Here is a 17,747-nt window from a genome sequence, read left to right as displayed (position 1 = left end):
ACCAATCTAGGTTTTCCCTGGGACCCAGTGAACCTAACCATAAAGGCCTAAAACCTAAGTTCTCTAATTAAGTTGCAAATCACAATTTCAACTTGTAGTGGCAGTCCTACTAGCCACTAAAGTTGTGATTTGCGACCTCCTCTATATATTTTCACACTCTAAGTTGTTAGTCACACCTTCAATTTGCAAAGGAAACCTCACTAGGCACTAAGATTGCGGCCTACGGCTGTCTCTTGGTACTGTATACTATAGGTCACAAATGACATTGTGAGAATACAAATACATCTCACTATGATCTGCATATGCAACTTGTGACCTCCCTTTACTTGTCACATGTGATAAAACCACTCCACAACTCCTATGTGTGATCTCCCTCGCATGTTATACCTATTTATAAAACCAAATCACCTCTCATTCTAAGTACACTCCATATCCAACAATTGAGTAGGCGACCTGTCCTCTAGCACGACTGCAAATTGGTAAGTAACATCCACCCTTTGTAATCATTTCTTCTTGATTCAATTAACAAGTGTCCAAACTCTTCATTGACATAGCCCTTCACACTTAAAACCTTTCCATTCACCCTTCCTATAACCTCTATGCTTAACCATTAAGTCATTTCCCTAAGGTTTTCCCCCATAAGTTAGTCTTACCTCTCATTTCCACATATGCCCAATATTTCATACTCCTGATAGATTCTAAAGTTATAATATGAAGCCCCACACTAAAACCCTCTCGTCTTTCTTTTGGTTATAATTTGATTTGCCATACTCAACAACCTTGAAAGGAAGAATCGTATTAGTCAGGGCATGAATGAATGTGTGTTCAAGTTTCACTTGGTTCATCGAATGATAGATGTTCAATTCATCATATTCATCCTTGGACCATACACCATTGTTCCACCATGGAAATCCTTGCAATGTTTTCCAATGGTGAACCTCCTTTAAACCACATGAGATCAATTGGGCAACTTACTCCAAGAAGGTGTGTTCATATTCTAGATCCCAATGGTTTCAAAGCTCATAGGTTGCAATTATCCCCTTAGAAAATCAAAAATATAATTTGAGATCTATATTCCTCTCTCCGTATATCCTTTTATGTTACATCATCAATGTATTTCTGATCGAAGGCTATGACCTACACTAGAGTTGTGAATTGTGACTAACATAAGGTTGTGATTTGCACTTCTATTACTCTTTAGTGGCCATATAATGTTGCGACTGATGATAAATTCACAATATGTGACCTTGTTTGTGATTGGGTTATCTTAATAATACATAGGTTGCAAGTCGCAACGACAATCTACAGTGCTTTGTGGAGCTGAAATATGACCTACACTGCATTTGGGAAACATAACTCACCTTATCTTATGAGCATGCAACCTGCTCTATTGGCAGAAATTGTGACTTGTCCTGTAATGTTAACTTGCGACCTACTCTAGGATTTTCATCTTGTCCATTAAATCGTGGAAACATAAAACCTAACAATGACATTCATATTTTCCCGTCAAATTGGTGATTATCGTTGTTTGAATTAAAATTTATGTCATTGATCCACATATTTGAGATGTCAAGTACCATCAACATAGACTACCTCAATAACCCATCTTCCTCTGAAGAGATAGTGCCACCCGAAATCAGAGGATTTGGAAGGAGTTCTAGAAGGATGGAAAGCATCGTAGAAGGGGTTGCAGATAGTCCTCCAAAGTGGCTTATGTGACACTACCTACCACATTAACAAGGAAACAAAACTGATCTTGGGATATATTTTATCAGAGTTTGAAAAGAAATATATTCCATAGGATTAGGAATATTTTCAAGTGTATATCAATGTCAAGAAATCTTGGTGGCATCTAAGTGGCAACACACCCACCAGTCTTCCCATGCACAAAAATGATATAATGGGTCTTGCAACACATGGATGAAGAGAAGTGGGCAATAAAAGGACATGATGGAGACATTACATCCTTCACTACTGCTGACATTGCAAGTTATTATAATCTTCTCAAATGTGAGGAAGCCTTCAATACTAGATGGTTATCCGCCTTCAGTGAACCCACCAAGGATATATTGAAGTCATGGTGGAAAGAGCCAAATACATTTAGGCTTAAAGCAAATGGAATCTATAAAATGAATATCTCAAGAAGGTGTAACTAATGGCTTCCATGATGAATATATTTTATTGGAAGGCAAACATCGACACGTTTAAAGGAACATGGGTCCCCTTGATGCACCCAGTTGCTACAAAAGGAACAATTTTTCAATTGGGTGAGCATACTTGCATCTTCTCTCAAGTCAAATTCTCACGCAACAAAGAACTTGATAAAGGGGGAACAATTAGAGTTCTATATGGCCCCCTACCTCTTAGATTTAATATGTGTAAAGTGTGATTTCAAAGGTTTGGGTTTGAAATGGACCCCAAAAGAGAAGGAACCTGTGCATGTCTATCACAATAGATTTTGGAACACAGGTTACAGGGGCATGTACGAGAAGATCTCAAAATATTTCATTTTTCCTTTGTATAGTGTTCTCTTCAGAGAAAATCCTTTGTGCATGTCGAAAAGGGATAGGAACTCCCTTCATGATATCATAGATTGGTTCCCAATTGGAGAGGCAACTTATATCATGGTTTTTTGTGCCTACAAGCCTCCTCATGCTCTCCCCACATTGGTAACAGAAAAAGTGGTATTACAAGAGGTTGCTTACCAATTGACTACTAGATTGTGTAAGACCTTAGTGAAATATAAGAAGGAACCATGGCATGTCTTCCCTTTGAACATCAAAGCATATACTATCTAGAAATTCAAGGAGGCCAAATAAGAAGTCAAAGATACAATTTTTTTTCATTTTATTGAGTTGAGGTTTTTTAAATATAACCTAAGGGGTATTGCACTAGCACATTTCAAAGAAATTAGGTTTGGTTGGGCCTATTCTCATTTCGCTAAGAAGAAGAAAATATCAAACATGTTTATAACACGTCCAAAGTAGTAGAATCAAATGTGAAACCATAAAAGGAGCTAGAGAAATAAGATAATGACACACAAGAAATCATGAGTCTAGAAGCAAGGGTCACCATTCTTAAGAGAAAGAAGGGGCATGAAAGAAACAAAGAAAAGAATAAGAAACAAAAATATGATAAGCAAGAAAAGGCCAAGAGAAAACAGAAAGAAGAAGAAACGAGAAAGAATCAAGCAGAGGAGGAATAGAGGAAGAAGCAAGAGGAAGAGGCTCAACAAAACCAAGTAGAAGCAAACATAAGAAAGAATGAAGAGGATAAGAAAATAAAATAAGCCCAAAAGAGGAAGAATGCATAAGCCACAAAAAAAGAAAAAATAGGAAGAATTGAAGAAGACAAGGGAGGAATAATAATTTAGGAAGGAAATAAAGGAAGAAGGAGTGAAAAGAGAAGAAGAACAAAGAAGGAAAGAAGAAGAATAAATGAAAATAAAAGAGGAATGGGAAACCAAGGAGCAACAAGAAGCCTAAACTAAGAAACTTGAACATGAACTACTTGCCAAAGAAAAAGGATAAAAATTTGTAGAAGATCATTAGTCAAAGAGATCATAGGTATAGTTGGAGTTGCCCACCTTGAACATTCCACCATCTATTCCCATCACCAGTGGAAACTTCCCGATGTAGGAATTGGCCATTATGTAAGAAGAAGAGGAAGAAGTGTTGTATATCTCAAGCCTCGCCTTCGACCAAGTCCAATGCAAAATCATGGAAGAAAGGTGTAGGTGTTATGCTAAGAACCCAAAAAAGCCCATATTAGTTGTTACGAAAAGGAAAATTGTCATGAACACTACTATGAAACTTGAGATGATAACTTTTGTTGGAAAATCTTTTGTAACAACTACGAAATTTAATATAAATCGGTTAAGAAAAGAAAATGTAGAATTGAAGGAAATGTTAGTTGCCTCTAAGAAAAGGGTTGTGCAATTACATAGTGAGAACCAATTACAAGCATCTATTCTAGATGAGGTAAAAATACTAGAAGAGTTAATGGACTTGGTTTATGACAAGATGACGATCTTGCATCAAATCATGTATCCATTCCCATGCATGCATAATGAGTCAAAATAAGAGGTACAATGATCAAAGTAACTCCGCAGTGTTCGATCACATATATAAATGGACCAAACAATACCCTAATGCACCCAAGAAACTTCCAAGGAAAAAATGGATAACAATAGAGAATGACAAGGTTGTTGTCCATGTCAAGATGTAGTCACTGTAGGTTTTAACCCCGTACAAAAATTACCTGCCTACGAATTCTAAAAATAGAAAATAAACAATGGCGAGAGCATAAAACATAAAACAAATATACACAGATATTTCCCCTGGATCCCAAAACCGGGACTACCAGATTGATTTTTCATTATGTTCCTTTCAATGTTACAATACATATATATACATGTCGAAGCATCCATAAACCCCAATCCATTAACCCTCGATTAGAACATAACATAGTTCCCTTGACCAGATCTACAAAATACCATGGACAGAAAATCATCATGCCCAAAACCATGTCTGAAATCCATGCACAAAACCATAGGTAGGTCTGCCCACCTAATATAGGGTCCAAAAAAAAAATACCGAGGCACTTCCCTGGACCTCATGCAGGGGGGCTACCACCCCCCCCCCCCGCATACCCCCCGACAGTGCCCCGTGCAATGTACAGGGGTCTATCACCCCCCCATGTGTGGGGTAGTCATGGAAAGAATATAACACAACCCAACATTCTCCCACTTGTTGTTTTCTTTCCACAGGAGAGATTAATCATTGGTCCATCCCTGCAATGCCCATTGTTTCTATACACCAAGAGAACTTCTCAATGCTCACATAATTTGTCAATGCATCTGTAGTATTCTTCAAAGTGTTCGCCTTTACCAACAACACCTTTTTTTCCTCAACCATATCCCTCACAAAGTGATACTGTACATCAATGTGCTTTGTCTTTGAATGATAAGAAGGGTGCTCTGACAAGAAAATTGCACTTTGGTTGTCACAGTGTATCCTTATAGCTTGTTGTACTAACCCCATACTTGAACACAATCTCTGCAACCAAACTGCTTCCTTGCTTACATGAGTGACTGCCATGTATTTTGACAGGCGCGAATTCTTGTTATCCCGCTTCACGAATTCGTGGATCTTCCTATCCAACCACTTCTCAATTTCCTTTTTGGTCGGATTCCAGTGATGCGACAACACACATCACTTTATGCAGATCCCGGTCCCAACAACGGAACCATTTGTTGGCTTAGGGGGTCTTCATTAGGGGAATTTTGAAGTCTAAAATGGGCCTCCTAAGGAAATTATAAAGTAATAGTGGAAATAATAAAATAAGATTAGATTACATCATCAAATTTTAGAGTGAAAAAAGAAAAGCCTATTTTTTCAACTCGTTCAACTTATCTACCTATGGGTTTACTCAACTTTCGAGCAGAAACACTTGTTGAATGCAAAATTTGATTCCTCGTCCAAGGAGTACCCATGTTGCATACTTTAAATGGACCCTACTACATGAAAAATGAGAAATACATGAAAACTGTGATTGCAATCACATTTTTTCATGTATTTCTTATTTTTCATTTAGCAGGGTCCATCAGAAGTATACAACATGGGTACTCCTCGGATGGGGAGTTAAATTTTGCATCCAACGAGTACTCCCACTCGAAATTTGAGTAAAACCTCAGGGAGATAGTTTAAAGAGTTAAAAAAATAGTTTTATTATTTTATTATTTTTTAATATTTTTACTTTTTTACTCCAAAAATGGTGAATCATCCCCCATGGTTGACATCATCATCTTGAATCCCATTGGTTCTCTTAAAGTTTATTTTCACTGTACATTTTTCTTAGGAGGCCCATTTCAGACTTCAAAAGTCCCCTAATGGACCCAGGTTCAGAGTTAGTTGCGCTAAACAAATCCCTACACAACTGACCCTTTCGACATCAATCCGTAGTGTGTGGACTGAAGTCTCACTCGAAGCATTATGGGGGGTGTTGGAACCAATTTTCCGCACCCAGAGATCAGTGTGATGTCCTTTTGCGATCTAGATCTGCCTTCGCGCAGATCTCTAGGTCCTTATGGCCTATTGTGATAACTTCCCTCAATTAGCCTCTAGACCCCTGCGACGGTCTACAACTGGCTTTTGCAGACCCTGAACAGGCCAATTAGCTACTTACGTGCACCCTAGATTACCCTTAGATCAATATTTACTCAGATCTACCTAAGTGTTCGATAACTTTAATAGAAAGTGTTATGATATTTGCGTAATCACTTAACATTAGTTGTGTTCAGATAATAATACATATCAAGTAAATTTGCGCATCAATACATCATTATTTTATAAAAACATCATTTATCACAACATACATCACAATCATTCATGACAGAAATAAAAAGATAAAACACAAGAATTTATGTAACAGTCTTCTTTATTGATTTTCAGTATAAGTTTACAGACTCAAGACTTCCTTGCACACTCAACTGCAGGGGTCTGCGCACTCAGCTGCGGACACTACTCTAGGCCTCTGTGCATTCAACTGCAGAGCCTTTCCTCTTACTTTCCCACACTAACTCTCTAGACTCCTTCCGTCGTACCCATAAACAAACTTAGATCTCTCTCTTAGACTCTCTAAGACACACCTATTTATATAATCCCATAGTCCACGGACCGTGGGTAAATATTCAAAAACTGACTCAAGTTTACATAAAAGAGGATAAAAACCCTTTTTGACTCTTAACTAACTCCGCGCTACGCGCCCTTAGTTTGTGGAGACTTTACATCTTTCTACATCAAAACTTTGGCTTTTGCCCCAAAACTAACCCAGGGGACCCCATCCCAACAATCGACTACAACCAATTAAATAAGTTAACCGTAAAAAATAATTGCCTGCTACCAAGAATTGACGATTTATTCAATCAAGTCAAGGTTGTTGTCATATTTTCTAAAATTGATCTATAGACAGGTCATCACCATATAAGAATAAAAGAGGAGGACATTTGTAATACAATGTTCAAGACTCGTTATGGCCATTACGAATTCGTTGTTTTACCATTCGGGATCACTAATGCCTCACCAACATTTATGAGTCTAATGAATGGAATTTTCCATCCCTATTTAGACAAGTTTGTTCTTATTGTTATTGATGATATTTTGATTTACTTGAGGAATTTGGAAGAGCATAAGGAACATCTTAGGATAGTACTGCATACCTTAAAAGAGAATCAACTTTATGCTAAATACAGTAAATGTGATTTTTATAAGGATCAATTCCAGTATTTGGGACATATAATTTCATCACAAGGCATAGTTGTACATCCTCGGAAAATCAAAACCATCATGGAATGACCTATTCCCAAAAATGTTGTAGACATTCGGTCTTTCATGGCTTTATATGGATATTATCGTTGCTTCATAAAAGGATTTTCTTGGATTGCTTACCCTATAACCTTTTTGCAGAAAAAGGGAAGAGCCTTCAAGTGGACAACAAAGTGTCAACACAGTTTTGAACAATTGAAACATTTGTTGACTACAACCCTTATGTTCAAGTTGCAGATCCAGAAAAAGAATTCAATGTTTACACAAACGCATGCCAAGAAGGTATTGGAAGGGTTCTGATGCAATAAGATAGAGTAATAGTTTACGAATCACGTAAATTGAAAGATCATGAGCAAAGATATTATTCTTACAACTTGGAACTGATTGCAGTAGTTCATGTTTTAAAGGTATGGCGACATTACTTGTTAGGGAAAAGGTTCATTTTAATGATTGATCATAGTAGTTTGACCAATTTCTTCAAACAACCTTACTTAAATGCACGCTAAGCCAGATGGAAAGTTCATTGTGTGTATGAAGTTTCTTATAGTCAAGTGGAATTTGAATTTTTAGGATAGATTAAAGAAGCTACTCTAAAGAATCCAGGATATGAATTTTTATGGCAGTAAACTAAACAAACATAAAATTCTAGGAAACAATCAAAGTATGGAATAAACAATAATAACTTGTTAACATTTTTAAGAAGAATATATGTTCCTAATCAGTTAACAATCAAGAAATTTATGTTGGATGAATTTCACCAAAGCCCTTACGCTACTCATCTCGATTATCATAAACTATTTTTTGCAATTAAAAAGGACTATTTTGGGCCTGAAATGAGAAGGGATATTGCTGAATATTTAGCCAATTGTTTGGAATGCCAACAAGTTAAGGTTGAGAACCAACACCCTACTAGGTTGCTTCACCCACTACCCATTCCTAAGTGGAAATGGAAAATGATTATGTTAGACTTTATAACAAGCCTACCTAGATCCCAGAAACAGAGTGATGCCATCATGGCAGTGGTGGATAAATTGAGCAAAACAACTCATTTTATTCCTGTCAAATCCACGTACAACACTATTGATATTGTAGATATACTAATGAAAGAAATATTTCAGCTACATGGGATGTCGAAAGTGATGATTTTTGATAGGGATGTAAAGTTCACCTCTGCATTCTGGTAAGCCCTTTCTACTGGATTGGGCACTCAGATTCAATTTAGCACTGCATATCACCCCCAAACAGATGGAAAAACAAAGTGGGTGAACTAAGTACTTGAAAATATGTTAAGAATGTATGTGATGCAACAACCAACCAAGTGGGAGGAATACCTCCATTAGTTGAATTTGCATATAATAATAGTTATCATGAGTCAATGAAAATGAGTTCTTATGAATTATAGTATGGAAAAAGGTGTAGAACACCTATTAATTGGATTAACCATAAAGACAAGATAATATTAGGGCCCAACATATTAATAGAGATGGAACAAATGGTGAAAAAGGTTTGATATAATTTAAAAGCTACCCAAGATAGGAAAAAACCTTATGCAGATAAGAAAAGAACTTATAAAGAATTCTAGGTAGGAGATCATGTATATGTGTGAATTAAACTCAGGAAAAACAACTTAAGATGGGGTGGTTGTGCCAAATTAGCACCCAGATATTGTGGACCCTTTCATATTTTGGAAAGGGTGGGGTCTGTAGCAGACCAACTTGCATTACCAAGTCATATATGAGTCCACAAAGTGTTTCATGTTTCACTATTAAAAAAATACATAGATGATTCTAGACATATTATTAATTGACAAGATGTGCAGGAAAATGTAATGTTGAAAGTTTTGTATATATGTACATATTTTTTGAAGCAGTGATTAAATAAAACTAATGGAAAAATTATAATTTTGTGACAGGTCAAACCGGACAGAGACTTACTAGTAGAGCTTTTGTGTCTTCTCGATCAGAGAGAAACAATGTTACGAAGGCGAGCTATCACCCAGGTTAAAGTGAAACGGAGACACTTTAGCATGAAGGAGGCCTCCTGGGAGGATAAAAGCTTCATGCAACAAACATATCCTAACTTGTTCCAAGGGAAAGAGTGAACATCGGGGACGGTGTTTCACACAAGGGGGGAAAGATGTAATACCTCAGCTGGCGTAAATATTTTTTATTACCATCATTTACTTTTACTGCACGAGACTTTGGTAATTGAAGGCTTAAAGGAAAATCCTAGTAAAAACTTTAAATGCTTTTTTTTTTTTAAAGTGTTCTTATTATTTTGATTTATGTGAATCTTGGAATTCACAGGAAAGACCCAAAAATGAATTTCCAACCTCCAAACAGTTAGAAATTGTTATCTCTCTCATTCCGTGGAGATAAAAGAACAATATCTCAGTGGGAAAATCAAGGTTCTCGATCTTTTGGAAAACCAAGCAACAAAAGCGAGAGCTACCTTGAGAGAGAGAAAGAGTGAAGTCTATGAGCCTCAATAAGATGTTGCCTAAGTAGTGTATTCCTGAGTTGGACTAGGGCCATTGGAGAACTCCGACACAGACAAAATTTCGTAAGTTCTAGGCTAGATTGTGAGGGTCTTGATGCCTAAGAACTAACCTTAATTGGTCTCTGTAATCCACTATTCTAGAGTTGAGAAGCTTGGGGGAGAAGAGGACGTAATTTCCACTCTCAAAGTTTGGGTGGAGAGGTATTTACCCAGTTGAATTCCTGGATTGTCGCATAACAAATAAGTAACTATTATCCAAAAATATAGTAAGTCTTTTAGAAAAAATGTGTGAAGTTTTCTAGATGAATTTGAAATTGCATGCTAAAGACAGTACATGACTGCTTGAAAGTTATTTTCTTTGTAACCTTTGTGAACTTGACTAGAAATTAAAAACTATAATAGTAATAGTGATACTATGAAATGAAAAGAAAAGTCTATCATTTTGGCTTAAAGCCCCGCCTACAAAAAGTGGTAGTATAATGCATTGTTTCTTTGTAAGTAAGGGGTTATGCATGGTGCGTTGTTATTCTGTAAATTCTTTCCATGAATGAATATGGCCAACCTTACTCAAGGACAAATGTCATGAGCTGAACTGTAGTGGCTGTGAAGGAGGACATATTGTAAAATATCTGCAAAGAAATATTATAAACCATTAACAGAGGGTTGAAGTAGTTGTAGGAATATTGAAGGAAAATATACTAAGGTACCCAATACTGTATATAGGATGGTTAATTCCGGCTACTTGGCTAGAATAATCCAAACCCAGTCGACCATAGGATAGTTAGTGGGTCGAGACAGGTCAACGGGGAGAAGGGGCCAACCCTATCAGCGTTGACCAAAACCTAGCAAATAAAAAAAGAAGGGTTTGGGTGAGGAGTCAAACTATCAAAAACACGTTATTGCACAATTAAATTTATAGGCATGAATCTAAGTTACTATCCCATTAGTCAAAATCGATTTGTCGTGTAAACATTATTAAGAACTCAAATTATCACAAATGAATTAATTTATTGCATAACCATTGACAGGAAATAAGTTACTGCAAGAAAATTAAATAATCTAGTGCATGCAACCATAGTGGAAGGTTGCACTATAGGTTTAGTTTGAGGTAAGACAATGGAGGCACGACGGCCTAAGACTTGTCCTAGATTACAACCCTCGACTCAAACATTAACCAACATTAACCATAAATGGTTTTATTGCCTTAGACAAATTACTGAGACATATGCAACACTAGACCATTAATGTCCTAAATCAAAATTTCCAAAGAAAATCTGACATGAATGCAGGAAGAGCTATATTTAAATATATAGAATAGTGGTATTAAAGAAACTATATACATTGAATCTTGATTATGAGTTCCCAGTACAATTTAGAATCTATAAGAAACCACTGTAAACTATTAAAACAATATAATTACAAGGAGTGAAACCATAACATTGGCCTAGGGTTCCATCGCAGGGTAGAATCCCTTCATAAACCAGAAAAATATAAACCCTTTCTAGACAGAAGAAGCCCTAACCATAGTCACAGATGAGATACAGAACAAAAGTGCAAAGGAAAACAAAGAAAGAAACTTTGTTGAAAACCTGGATATATCATGAAGAAAATAACCACAGCAGTACCATGGCTCCAGACCCTCACTTTCCACCAAGAAGGCGGAAAGGTTATCGCGGAAAAGAAGAGCTCAGATAAGAAAATATCAATTTGCTATAGGTGTGTGACTTCGAGGATTTATCTCCGTAGAATCCATGGAAATGATGTGAGAGTCATTGGCGCCGCGCTACATTCCTAGCGTGTCGAAAACCCTGATAGCACAAACGAGAAAATGAGTAACATTTTCGAGCTCAAGTCGAAGGGCAAAGGAAAACATTCAACTACTTTAATCACCATTACATAACAAAGAGTAGTACCTGAGCCTGGTTGTAGTTGATTGCTAGCGAAGGTTGGGGTTAGTTCCATCTCCCATTTTGCAGAGCCATGACCAAAGAAACCCTAGGCGAGAGAATGGGTGAGCTGGAAGGGTAGTGAATGGTTACCCTAAGCACTATCGGCGACGTGCACACCATTGGACCAGAATCCAATGGATCAACGAAAAATATTTTAACACTTAGCATCATTAGCCCCATATACCTCATGAATCGAGCTCGACAATTGTAGGTTTAAGATGTTTTTGCCAACCTCCTTCTAGTAATACCTTCATCATGTAGTTCGTGCAAGATAAAATATCTCTGCCTTAATTAAGTTAAGCCAAGTTGATTATGTAAATGTGAATGGCATAATAATAAATTTAACAACATATGACACCCAAGTGATCGCCAACATTTTGACAGCATATAAATATTTAAAACTTAGACTATCCATAAGTCAATACTGAATAACTCATGGTAAACTAGTGTGTAGGAAGCTTAATGAGATAATTGTTGAATTTTTTTTTACTATATCAGGTTAGATGTTTAGACATGCTATATTATCTAACATATATATATATATATATATATATATTGTTTTTATAAAATCGTGTTTCAATTCTATTTTAAACTTTATACTGCAATTTTTTTCATTAAGTAATAATTATCTATAAAATTACTATTACATTCACTTAAAATTTCAATAAACTAAACTTAAACTTAATTGAATCATTAATTTCTATTTATATATAGTCATTTCCTTATTCTTACTATATAATGAATATAAAAATTTTAAATCTTAAAAATCTTTGTTATCAAAATATGTATATATATATATATATATATATTTAGCTAGCTAGGCAAGTAGAACCACCCATTGAAAATTTAAACTAATCAGTGGTCTCAAAAAATGCTTTAACAATATAACCATTCACTATCAATCTAAAACCTTGTAAACTTTATATAATTAAACATTATTATTATTTATAATATCATATTTTTAAATTGTATTTTTAATATATAATTAATTTAATATTTTAAACAAAATACCAAAAACATTTTTATTATACCATTATAAAATTTTAAACAAAAATTACTTTAAAAAGAAAGGGAAAATAAAACTCAAACAACATAAAAACATGTTTAAGAGAATATGTTATAATTCTTCCCCTAACTTACCGAGATTTGAAATGCTCTGAATTCAAAATGCTTCGAATTTACCCATACACATTCCCATAAGTATTATATTTAATATAAACCTGTTTAATTTTTCATATTTTTTATTTAAATATGGATTCGATATTAATCTAAAATATATCTTTTAGTCTTCCCAGCTGTATGTTTTTGTCCGTAAGTTGGCTACTTGTTTAAATGTGGTTGAACGATTTTCCCAATGCAATTAAAAATGTGAATCATTAAAAAAAATTCAATGTTTTATAATTTCAAACTCGGGAAATTTGAATATACTCATTAAGTATATAGAAAAACGGTTGATGAGTTTTTTCCGGCACACGTGATCATCTGTCTGTCTAGAGCGGCAAACGGAACATACATGGTTGCACTCACAGAATTCTACTTGTCAGTCTACGGTGAGGCGTCTACGGATGAGGCGGGGTGTCCACAGACAGTCAGCGCTTCATTTTGGAGTTTTTTTCGTGTGAATTTTTGAAGTTTTCAGTGTCGGAATGGTTTATAGTGTGATTTTTTGGAGTTTCTAATGTCGGAATAGTCTATAGTGTGATTTTTTGGAGTTTCCGGTATCAGAACCAGTGAAAATTTTAAAGTGAAATTTTGATTTGTATTATTCAAATTAGTTTTTTTAATTGTATATATGGATTCAACACCATGAAAAATCCCTATGGCACTTTTATTGTGCAGGGTTTATTTATCAATCTTGTGATTTCAATGAACTCTGTCGGATTTTAGAGAAATTAGACAGGAAAAATCCACTGAAAAACTTCCAAGAAGTTGCACTAAAGACAACTCCCTTCATTTTGGCAAGCTTGCTCTTCAATGGAAAGTGTTTAGCATAAAATTTATGCACATGGGTTGACACCTAAACCACATGAGTCCTTTCAAAGTGCATTAAATATAACTACGAATGGTCAAAAATGCTTGAATTTAGGTTAAAAAATTTCAAAAAATCTTTCTAGAGGTAGTGGTTTTTTATAGTGGAAGTGGATTTAGCACCATCAAAAATTTCTAAAACACTTAAAATTATGAAATTTAACAACTTTTACTTTGCTTTACAAAAATTTCTTGACCAAAATTTCCATAACTTTGAGGGAAAAAACGTAATCATTAAACTACAACTAAATTTAATAATATAATAACCAGTAGTACTTCAAACACGTACCAGTGATAGGTGGGACACATTACTAAAAGCATTGTTTGTTAAGGGCCAAAGGCGAAGCCTAGGCTTTTTCACTGCCATAACTCTCGCTAGGTCTCTTAGGTTATGATGCATTCTTCTACATTTGTTGTGGTCGACCTCGACAAGGCACTTGTTCTCCAGGTTCCGAAAACCAATGCCTTCTTCCCATCCAGATCGCTACCATATTTTAATGGACTTCTCTCTGTTTTATCGTATGAAAAAACAAACAATGTCCAAGAATAAACCTCTCTTGCTCATCAAGGCTCTCAAAGATAATTTTAAGTCAAAGATAATTTTAAGTCTTCCTTATATATCCGTGGGAAATACATCTGATATTTTTTGTAACTGGGATCTCCAATACCCCAACTCCTAGCTTTATGAGTAAAAAAGAGCCCCTATCAATTTGAGAGACCCTATCACTTTTTTTTTAAAGAGATAACGATAATCTTTGGCACTGATCCAAAAAATGGTTAACAACTTTTTCAATTCCTCCTACTACAGGGTAAGATTTTTCAAAAGCTTGCTAGTAATTTTTTTTGAATGTGTATTAGTTTATTTTTAAGAAACAAAATTAGTTGTTTATCTATAATTTAATATTGGGAAATTAATTTTGATTTTGATTTTTTTGTTATTATTTAAGTTTATTTATTTGTAAGGTGATTGGTTGAAGTTTTATTATGGGTTGTTTAATAACTTTCATTTCTATTAGTTATTAATTTTTTGTTTTATTTCTTTTTAATTTAACTTCTTTTTTTTTTCTTTTTCTTTTTTTTTTTCTCATTTTTTTTCTTTTTCTTTTTTTTCATGAATTATTATTTTTTCTCTATATTTTTTATTTATTTAAGATGACTTATTATTATATTAAAAATATATTTTAATAAATTTAATTATTAAAATAAAAAATAAAACATATATATATATATATTAAAGTGTATATATATATATATATATATATATATATATATATAAATAAAAAATAAAACATATATATATATATATATATATATTAAAGTGTATATATGTTAATATAAACAATATTAGTTAATCATGTTTCTTAATTTTTAGTGATGGCGTTCAACAATACAATATTTTATTAGTTATTTTATTTTTGTGATAAAATCTTTGTATTTATTATTTTTTAGTTTATTATGATTTTGAAATGCCTTTCTATCACAAGATTTCATAACTTGGGCCAAAACTTTTAGGGTGTTCACACATTGCACACCAGGTCCTTCACTGCATACCACTCTATTTACTTCATCTCTATTCTTTTTATCCATTTTACCACTCTTTCGGCTTCTTTCCTTACGTTGACCTGGCCTGTCCATTGCATCTGTCGCTACAAGTCTACGTCCTTCTAGCACTGCCTTTCCGCTTGCTGCTTATGTCCACATCCACTGTTTCGACCATTACAACTAGCAACATCACAATTCCTATAAACAATGTTTGGCTGCCTACTGAATGACCTCATCATGCAGTGGAACACATTTGTTGCAGACTTCACCGAATGATGGCAGATGCTTCCCACAACATTTTGGTCTTCGTGCCAACTTCTCTCTTGACGCACAAGTCTATTACAACTGCGTTATCCAAAAAAATAGATACCATCTTTACACACTTCATAGGCTTCACACTATGACGAATTCAAGTATCACGCTTCACTTTTCATGAGCTTCTTCTCACATAATCATGTTGGCATTATGACACAGATTTGGCACTATGACACAGGTGTTGTCCTTGATGGCAACTCACTCACATGACAGATCACAGTTCTTACTTACAGAATGAAGAAAAAGAAGTATAGGCAGGTTTCCTATTGACCAAGTCGCGTGTACACGCGGATTAGCTAACCAAAAGGCACGTATAACGTACACACGCATTTTCACAGAAGGAAAGGCGCGTACATGTTGGAAAACTAAGTTTTGGTCCGTGGTATTTGGTCCAAGGTATTTAGTTCGAAGTGTTGACCCTAGGTATTTGGTCCAAGGTATTGGTCCTAAGTGGTTTTGGTCCATGGTATTGAGTAAGGCCTAAGACTATAAAAGGAGGAGAAGATCATTAGGCAAAGGCACTCAAGTAATTGAATATCTGATGAAGAGTAAGATCTAATATACATGCTATTGGGTTGTGATGCATAGCTGGATCTGAACCAAGGATGAACCTTAGCGCTTGAAGAAAGAAAAGATTTAATGATGGGTCAAGATATTAAGGCTTGAAGTGAAGTATCTTTATGTGGTTTGGATCATTTATCTGTATAACTGGGGCATGTTGTAGTCTGTAAATATGATGATCTGGGTATAACTAAAGTCTGAAATTGTTGTGAAGTTTAAATCATCATTTACAGATCTGTACGCGGGTTCACTTTAGAAAAGGCGCGTATACACGTTGGTTCTACATATCAAAACAATGTATACATCTTAAATTTGATTTGCAGATCTATACGCATGTTTGCCTTGAGAAAAGTGCGTATACACGCAGGTTCAACAAAAGGAAGTAGCGTATATCTCACAAAATATATGTTAGCTACTTTTGTTCGCTATTTCAGTGTTCTCGGTCCTGGTTACTGTATTTTTGTTACTGTATTATGGTTATAGCATTCTGAAGATTTGATTGAAGGGTTGTCAAAGTGATTGGTTGATTCAGTTTTGGTTGGTGCAAAAGGATATTGGTTGATGCAGATGATTGAATGATGCTATTGATGGATCCAGTCTGAAAATTTATGAAACATGGTCCCTGGAAGAAAAGAGAAGGTTGGAGCCTTCTGTAGGCCAACACCTACGTACTAGTAAACATATCAGCTAGTACAAGAGCTAGGGGGTTGTAGCTCCCTTCCAGGAGAAGCTAGAGAACGAGAGAAGGTTGTAGCCTTTTGCAAGTAGAAGCCTGCATACTGGTATAAGACTGCACCAGTACAAAAATTGTAAAAAGAAGTTTCTAATTTAAAAAGAAGATAGAGACGATTGCAACAGATAGTTTTCACCCACATTGGGTTTCCACTTTAAATCTTGTGTTCTTGTGTGTCACTGTCTGCGCTATTTTTACTGCACCTAGTTACTGTTTATATGGTTCTGATGCACTGATTAAAGATCAACATATGAATAATTAACTGAATGTTAAGTTTGTAGGATATACGTTAGTTGCCTTAAACATAGTTGCGTATACACGCAAGTTTCATTCACTGAAGTAGCGTATATGAATCTGATTATGGAAATGAAAAATAACTGACTTGCTAATACTGATTCATCCCCTCCCTCTCAGTATTATTTCCAACAATTGGTATCAGAGCAAGTCCTTCAGAAGAAGCTTAATTGCTTGAAAGAAGATCCATCATCATGAGTAACCACGAAAAAGAAGGATTCATCAGACCACCAATCTTTGATGGGAACAACTTTGTTTATTGGAAGGTAAGAACCACAGCCTATCTTCAATCTCTTGGAACAGATGTCTAGGAGATCGTGGAAGGAAGATACATTTCCATCAGCAATTCCTACAGATGCGGCAGGTAAAAAGCAATATGAAACCAATGCCAAGGTTGTCAATACATTATTGGGGAGTCTGTCACAATCAGAATTTGTCAAAGTTATGCAGCTCAAATACACCAAAGAAATATGGGACAAGATCGTTCTAAGTTATGAAGGA

This window comes from Pinus tabuliformis, chromosome 1_1, assembly GCF_031772625.1.
Source record: "Pinus tabuliformis cultivar Carrire ecotype Pingquan chromosome 1_1, CPIR1, whole genome shotgun sequence".
Classification (NCBI taxonomy): Eukaryota; Viridiplantae; Streptophyta; class Pinopsida; order Pinales; family Pinaceae; genus Pinus; species Pinus tabuliformis.
The sequence above is the reverse complement of the archived record's forward strand: the minus strand, read 5'-3'. Positions refer to the sequence as shown.